The sequence below is a fragment of the Trachemys scripta genome, chromosome 1, assembly GCF_013100865.1.
Source record: "Trachemys scripta elegans isolate TJP31775 chromosome 1, CAS_Tse_1.0, whole genome shotgun sequence".
NCBI classification, from domain to species: domain Eukaryota; kingdom Metazoa; phylum Chordata; order Testudines; family Emydidae; genus Trachemys; species Trachemys scripta.
The window spans coordinates 211,254,382-211,263,155 of record NC_048298.1 but is presented as its reverse complement, the minus strand read 5'-3'; the positions used below and the strand labels follow the sequence as shown (position 1 = coordinate 211,263,155).

Genomic DNA, 8,774 nt, shown 5'->3' with positions numbered 1-8,774 from the left:
ATTTGCTTCCCAATGAAGCGTTGTACAAACCAGGCAGAAAATCTGCATAATTCTTTGCGTAGCTTTGCCAATGCACCTCGATGCTGGCTTGCAAACGCCTTTGTTAGTTCAGCCTCAGGTCTCTGAAATGGAGATTTTAAATCATGCGAAATTGTGTAGCACTTTACCATTCAACCCATCTCCCCAGTATGTAAATCGTACGTCTGTTACTGATCCCGGCCGTGGCCACAGTGCTTCAGGTTAAGGTGTACTGTAGTTGAGGTTTGCCTTGTGTTCGCTTCAGGCTATAACCTGACAGACACAGCTCCATCTGGGAATTTTTTTTCACCAAATGCAGAACTGTTCATTTTGGCAAATGAGACACCCCTAATGTGAACTCTCCTCTTTCAACATTATCACGAGTAAACAATAACGATTAGCATTCTGAAGGACTTCTGATTTGATGCAACTTTAATTCAAATATCCAAGAGCGCTTTGGTACCTAACACCTGTCTTCCAGTGTCACCTGCTGGCTGAAAAGTGGCTGTAGGGTTAGCACTTGGTCTGCAGCAATCCACCACTGGACATAGCATGAAAAGTCTGAGGAGGATGGCTACAGTCCAGAAGCCCAACCCCTAGGACAGAAGAACAGCTGGTAAAGATCCCTCCAGTTGAGTCCACTTTGCCCCAGGAGCCCATTCACTGGCCAAAAAAAAAAAAAAAAAGTAGAGTCCATCTGGCCATTTTGAGAGGCAATGACCCAGATGGTGAAGATTAGCTATTCAGGACCGGATTGAAGAGCAGCATCAGCATCAACATCAGAGGAGCCTGAAGAACTCCCATCCTCAAGGTCGGTAGGGGGAGGGTGGAGAAGCAAATGCCAGCCACAAGGTTCCCCCACCCAAAGGAATTTTATGATGTGGTGTTTTGATGGAAGAGGGACTCTGGGGTGGGGGAACGGGGGTAGGAGGATACAGAATGCAGAAAATAAGAGTGGGACACAGGCAAATGTCTATAAATCATGCTTGCCCTGAGTGAAAACCTCAAGGAAAAATGGTGATTTGGGCTTTCACAGCATAGGCAAGAAACAAGCAGGTAAGAAAAAGCATTTCCATTTGGAGGGGCTGAGCGCGGGTGTGAGGGGATAGGAACACCAGTATATGTGGAAAGCCATTGAGGGGTGAGCAGGAAGGAAACATGATGTCTGTTACTGGACATGTCTCTCAATATATTATAGAGGGAGAGCAAGGATTAGATTAGATTTTACCTTGGTCTTTCGAAAACAAAACAAGTACATTCTCCCCATTTTGGAGTGGCAAACCAATATGTCTCTTCCTATGTATCTGTTTAATACTATTAGTGTGTGAATTATTTCTATACTTCATATGATTGTTTATTTATTTTAATAGTATTACAGTAGCACCTAAGAGCCTTATCTAGGACTGGGGTCCATTGTGCTAGGCGCTGTACATACAGAGTAAGAGAGAATTGCTGCCCCCAAAGAGTTTACAATTTAAATCAGTAGTCCCCAAACTGTGGGGTGCACCCCCTGGAGGGGTATGGAGGAATGTTGGGGGGCACAGAAGGGCCTGGACCAGCCCCCATGGAGGGCGGGGAGGGAGCAACAGCCAGCCCTGCTCTGCCCCAGCTCAGCTCTGGCTCCACCCCCAGCCATGGCTCCACTTCTGGCCCCAGACCCGCCCCCAGCTGTGCCCCAGCCTCAGCCCCCTTATCCCTGTCCATATACACCCCCCCAAGCCATGGCCCCAGCCCCAGCTCCCTGGGTGGGGGGTCAGGATTGTGGTGGGGGTGATGTGAAATTTCAGGGCCACTGATCTAAATAGACAAGACAGACAAAGGGCTGGATGGGAGGGATGTGACACACACAGAGCGAACAATGGGATGGTCAGCAAATGTCATGTTGGTGCTGCCATTTTTTTAATGTTTTAGGTGGGAGTATTGTTTAGTGAATCCATATTTGAAGAAAAAAATATTTGGCAAACAGTATGTCTCATGGCCCACTGTAATGACAGACACTAGAATGCATATGTGAGAGGGCAGATTTTAGATTGCCCTGGGATCCCTAACTTTGAATTTCCAGACTTTCCTGAGTATTAAGTTAAAACAGTAACATTCCAGTCATGTACATTTCTGCACTGTACATACTTAACTGGTGCACAGCACCATACAATGCAGTCTGGAAAAACAGCTGCTGTCTAGTTCTAATGTTTAAATCTATATGCATTACATTTGTGATTATGAAAAAAGCAATGGCAGCAGATCGCACTTTCCATCAGAGGATCTCAAAGAATGCTACAACATTATTGAATTAAGCTTCACAATATCCATGTTAGGCAGGGAAGCATTATTATCCTGGGTAGGGAAACTGAGGCACAAAGAGGTTAAGTGGCTTACTCACGGTCAGCAGCGCTAGGAATAGACTCCTATTTCTTGTGTGCCATTCTTGTGGTTTAACCACAGTAAAATAACCAGACGTTGCTCTGTAGGTTTTCAGTGATGTGACTGATAGAGTAGTTGCTCTTTTTCTCATTTTTGTTTTTATCCCCTTTAGAAGAGAGAGGTTCCCATGCATTCCTGGTACCCGCTGTGCCAATATAATTACACATCACTGCATCTTTTATAATGACCCCTCCGTTCTCACACTCTGTTTTTACAGGTGCCTTCCTTTTTCCTAATGAATATGAACATACATTGCATAGACTATGACCTTCCTCCATGTCATCCTAGTACTATTCTGGGGGTGGAAGCTGTTTGCTGCTTATCTCTTCTGAACTCACTCAAGTTTTTTCATGACTTAGTTCACCTTTATTCTTTTCACTGTAGCATAGGTTTCTTTCCTTTTTTTTTTTTAAGCATTTCATTCTTTTGTTAAGGGACGAATCCCAGAAAACAAGCCCGCTAAAGCATTCTCTCATCTGTTCTGCCTCTCTTCGGCAATGCCATTTGGACTGAAAATACCTCCTATTAAAATGAAAGGAGACACTGGGAAAGAATGCAGGCTGTTAAATACAATGTGTCGTTGGGAAGTCTGAGAGACTTCCCATACTTAGGAGAGCTATAGCAGCCCTGGAATGCCTGCAGTAATACTTCCTGAAACATGTCTTCTCCTGCGGGCTGGCCAGAGAATTTAAACCCCTTCTCCCCCATTATAAGAGGCATTTTTTCCAAGTCACTGGCATGTGGGAATGTTGCAGTGTGAGAAAATAACCTCTTAGCGATGAGTGTGTTCATTGTTTCCCACCAGATAAGTTGGAGTGATTAATCAGAATATGTTTCATTGGTTTTCTTTTTATCAGAGAGCACTGTTAATGTAACTGCCAAAGAGCAACTGCTAGCCTGCACTACTCATTCAGTCTGCTGAGGAGCTAAATGGATTTTGCTCATGTCAGCATGAGGCGTTAAGGAGTGCTGTCTCTGCCCCACTCTCACAGAAAAGGTGGTGACACCAAGTAGGGGTTGTAAATGGAATTATATAAGCCAAAAGCCAATGTGCTTGGAGACATGTCTTCTGCATTGCTGTGATACCAACCTGTTCACTGGGGCCAGAGCTTGCAGAACGGCTCAGCACCCACTAATGGGGCCAGATTTTGCAGGCATTCAGCTCCCATTTAGGGACCTCAATAAGGACCTGATCCAAAGCCCATTGAAGTCAATAGAAGTCTTTCCATAGCCTTCAACTACCTTCAGGGGCCAGCCTTTCTAAAAGGCTCAGCAGCACCCAACATGATGAGCCCCTATGATCTGACTATAAGTGTCATAATGGGAGCTCCTGGGTGCTGAACACTTGGGAAAATCTGGCCCATATTTAGATGCCCATCTGAGAGCTGAGCTCTTTGAAAATATTGTCTCAGTTATGGGTCTTGGGCAGTTGAAAATCTGGTCCTGAGCACTTTTGAAAATGTGGCCCTACGTGCTAGCTGATTAAATCTACTTCAATGTCATTGAACAAGGTGCAAAGTATGCGGCGAACTATTATGGTCAAAGACAGAGTTCACCTAAAGCCCCTTCATAAAAGCCACACTCACAGGCACAGTTGAGCCAGCAAAATAAACTAAGGTTATGTGTGATAGCTTGACCACCTCCCATTAGACTGGAAGGGGTTAAGATGGCCAGGCAGGCCAATTAACTCCACAGCTGCACCTGGAGGGGGAGCCAGTAAACAGAGAATTGATTTAAAGCAGGTTCAGCTGGGCAGGAACAAGCGGGGCCTATTGAGCGATGAAGCTGGCAACAGACGGGCTACTGGCAAAGGCTGCAGCTACTCCCTGGGAAGAGGGAGAAGGGTTTGGGCCTGGTACACCTAGAGAAAGGAGGGGAACCAGGAGATGTAGGAAGGAGTCCAGGGAAGGGACAACAAGAGCTGTGGGAAAGCAGGTCAGAGTTCCTGGACTGGAACCCGGAGTAATGGGTGAGCCCGTATTCCCTTACTGGCCACTGGGCAATGCCAGAGAAGACTGCCTGAGATGGTTTGCATGGAGGGACTTTAGGTAATCCCTGGAAGGGGAAACTACATAATGACCCGGCCGGAGGGCCGAGTCACAAAGAGGAGGCTGTGGTTTCTGGAGTGAGATGGGATGGGTGAAGACACTGCCAGAAGAGGGTGAAATGCCTGGCAGAGCTAATCCCCAGGACGGCCAGGAGGAGGTACCACCTGCGGTTAGTGGATCCTACGTCACAGTATAGGTGTACTGAGCTGGAAGGTGTAAATTCCAGCTCAAGGAGACATACCCACGATGCTAGCGCACTAAAAACAGATTGTAATCCAGTCCAAGACTATAGGTACATACTCGGGCCGCAGCTACGCATCTGTTTTTAGTGCGCTAGTTCGATCCACGGTAGTGTCATGGGTACGTCTCCTCAAACTGGAATTTATACCTTCCAGCTGTAGTACAGACATACTCTAATAGGGGTTAATATCTACAAACGCTACCCACACCATGCACCCAATTACTTAGGGAAGATGAGCCAAAATAAGTCAAGTCCCACACTTTTAGCAATTCATCAGAACACACAAGTATACATCTCTTCAAATTGGGACAGTTAATTAAAGAAATGTTGAGAGCAGAAAACAAAAATGAAAGTGATATTTCAAATAAGAACTCTTTGTGCTGAGCAAATAAGTAGTGCAAGTCTAGGTCATTCGCCTCTGTTTCTATTTGTTCCATCCCTCATGATTTAAAATTGAGGCCAAATTTTTTCCTCAACATTACCCAAGAAGTCAGTAGGTTGTACTATGTAACTTGGGCCAGAATTTGGCTCCTTGTCTTGAAGCTTGTTTTCCTCTTTTCAGAGGGTGTTTTATGTCCTTTCCCCATTTGCACCTGTCCAACACAGCTTGTCTTTCCAGATCTGCTTCCTACAGTTCAACCTTTTTTGATAGTATTGTTGCTGCTTCATTGATACAATGCTGAGCACTAACCCAAAACACCCCTGTTTTCAGCTCCAGAAAAACACTACCAGATGGTGGCTTTTCGAAATGAAAAGACAAGAGTCTGATTAATTGTAAAAGCATCTGTAGTGACAGCATCTTTCTGAAACCCAACCAGATATTGAGAACTGTGTATAAACTAATGTGGTTCTCCCCATACCTTGACACTTGTGGAGCCTCTTCATACTATAAAATTACTCCTCCAGTCACTGAGGTTAGTGATACTGTGATGGTAACAGATGTATTTTATAATGGTAATTTTATTGATCTTGGCACACGTAGGCCAAAAGAACAGCACTTTTCTATCGAGTTGACAGAGAGTTGGCATGCCTTATGTTCCATATTAACACAAGGTAATAGAGTCACAGAACATGCAAAATCATTAGTTCTCATTGTAGGAGACATTGTTTCCTGTGGAATGAATGGTTTGTCATCTGAGATGGATTAACATGCCAGGTCTCACTGACCTGGCGCTTCAGTGTCTTTTAGAGTCCCAGCTCTGCTTAACTAATAACACATCCCTGCTTTACTCAAAGCACGTAACAAGTCAGAGAAGGGAATGTAGGTTTTTCAGAGCTCTGGAAATGTCAAAGATGACAGACAAAAGAATGTACTACTTGTGAAAGGTGATAGATTATCTTCTCTAGAAACTAATGATGGGCCAAACCAAAAACTAGACTCCATAGCCAAAGTACCTCAAGGTTCAGCAGTATTAATTTTGTCCCATCTCTATTAGAAATTGAAGTTTTCCATTTATCCACTCAGGGTTGGATTAACTCAGGGGCTTTAGGGGCTGCAGCCCAAGGCCTTGGGCTAAGGGGGGCCCCACAAAAATAAATCCATAATTATATACAATTCAGTGGTCACCCATCAATCACAATCAACTGGTCGATCCTGGAGCCTCTGCCAGTCGATTGCGATCTTTGGGCCGCTAAAAGTCCAGCAGGGCTCAGGCAGGCTGCCTGCATGCTGTGGTCCCACGCTGCTCCCGAAAACCAGTCAATGGGAACAGTGGGGGCGGCACTTGTGGGCACGGGTAGCTCACGGAGACAAGCTGTTTCCCTCCCCCCAGGGGCACGCAGAGATGTGCCACCAGCCGGCCACTTCCGGGAGCGGTGTGGGGCTATGGCAGGCAGGCTGCCTGCCTGAGCTCTGCTGCGCCTCTGGCTGGGAGCCACCTGTGATAAGTGCCTCCTGGTCAAAGCCTGCACCTCGCACCCCCCTCCTGCACCTCAACCCCCTGCCCCAGGTCAGAATTCTTTCCTGCACCCAAACTTCACAATGCCATAATTGTGATTATTTTGTTTTAAATTAGGAAAAAGACTTGTATACAGGGGCCCCACAAAATCTAATAGCACCAGGCCCACAGGAGAGTTAATCCGGCCCTGTCCACAGAGCAGGTAAAGCACAGCCTTCAGTAGCGTCAACAATGCAAGCTTCCCCACCTTACCCTTTCACTGTGCTTTTTTTTACTCTGCTCTGGAGAAATCCAGCTGTATTGGGATGAGCAGGTAGTTCATTCCTGAATGCCCATTCACTCACTGAAGTCTTTTGCTGAAATGGTCAAGGAAGGTGCAAATTGTGTTGGTGGTTTTGTGATGTAGACACCTGCCCACTGGAAACTGGATTTATTTCATATCAGACACTGAACCGCAATCAGACAGCAATGACTTTTGCACCCAACAACCTAGGCAGACCTTAAAAACATGCTACAAAATCATCCGGAAGTGATCAGAAAAAATGCTTACTCTACAAACCAAGACCTATAGGATTTCATGAGTTACATGGTGTTTAAAGAAGGTAAAGCTATTAGCTGACTCAATAACCCCCTTGAAGTTTTCTACTGCATTTTAAGATTATTGTTTTAGCAAGTTACTTAGGCTTCAAGTCGGCAAAGAATTTAAGCAGATGCTTAACTTTGAGAACATGAGTAAGCCATCCCTAGTTATTCCTGTATTCATCATAGCCCTTAAAATTAAATACATGCCTAAATGCTTTGCTGAATAGGGATGGGATTATTCATGTGCTTGAAATTAAATATGTACTTGACTGTTTTGCTGAACCGGGGCTCAAGTCTGGTATTCCTTTAAAAGAAATGAATTATATATTTTTGCATAGTATATGGTTTTATTACTCTGAGAGGGTTTTTTTGAAGTGGGATTTATTGCACATTGTGGATCGCAGAGCTATTTGATTAATTATTCTGAAAAGAAAAATATTTTAAAATAGGAATAGTTCATTTCTTGATGAACCATTCCAAGCAGAAGACGGGTAACAGCATGTAGAAGAGTTTTGGGTGTATCTATATCAATATGTTCTGGGACTATGTACAATATGTTATTTCAGGTTTTTCCATTGGTTTGTACTTGGGATATAAATTAAACTTTTGTAAAGATTGCAAGAAAGGAGACAGCAGGAGCTTTAAATTTAAGCTAATACAAAGCATTACACTTAGAATTATATAGAGTGGTTTGCTCACTCATAAAATACCATTTTCAATCCATGAAAATCTAGAACTGTACAAAGGGTTCAAAACACAACCCAAACAATGGTGTTGACATTGGATGTTGCCACCAGGTATTGCTGGTTTCGTTTTGTTTTGCTTGTGCGGGTTATTTAGCCAGGAATGCTTCATTCAGCAGCAGTGTGTGGTACATACTAAGTACTGGAGCATACTGAGGTCCATTCTGTTTTCATCCAGATTAACAACTGATTAACTAATTGACTGAGGCACAAAGAAGTTACAGGACTTGCTCAAGGCCACACAGTGCATCAGTGGCCCAGCTGTTTTCAGAAACCAAAACTTTCCTGTCACTCTCAACCCTTTTCTTTAACCAGAGATGACTGGTAATTGCTGGGGGGGGGGGGAAGAGGGAGAGCACAATTTAAAGGTTCTATTGGTATGCAGCGGGTTCAGGGCAGGAGTTTTGATTTCTAGAGCTACTTTTGATATTAAGTTTTACAATACCATGTAGTAGCAGATGGAGATTGTTCTAAAAGAGAGCTACACATGAAGAAGCTCTGGATTGCACTGGTGTATTATATCAATTTGAAGAACAAAGATATTTGCAAACCAAGCCTTTTGATATGATCTTTTAGAGCTCTAGTGATAATATCAGCACTCATTAATTATGTCAGGAATCCATTCTAATTTAACCTTATAAAATTATTTTCCCTCTCTATTTGAATCCGCTCTCCTGGGTTCCAGGGCCGGCTCCAGGCACCAGGCACCCAAGCACATGCTTGGGGTGGCACCTGGTAAGGGACGGCGGGGGGAGCGCGGCGCGGTATTCCGCGGGGGGGGCACTCCGGCGGCGCTCGGCGGGGGGGAGGCGCGCTCCCCCCG

At 44.6% G+C, this 8,774-nt stretch overlaps 1 long non-coding RNA gene across 1 annotated transcript in view; it reads left to right on the top strand.

Moving 5' to 3' along the window:
* Positions 1–978: 978 nt before the first annotated feature.
* LOC117871246 overlaps positions 979–8,774 on the top strand; it is a 43,869-nt gene continuing 36,073 nt past the window's right edge. The window contains exon 1 of the long non-coding RNA XR_004644187.1: positions 979–1,074. This is a non-coding gene — a long non-coding RNA (uncharacterized LOC117871246). The remainder of the gene's footprint in view (positions 1,075–8,774) is intronic.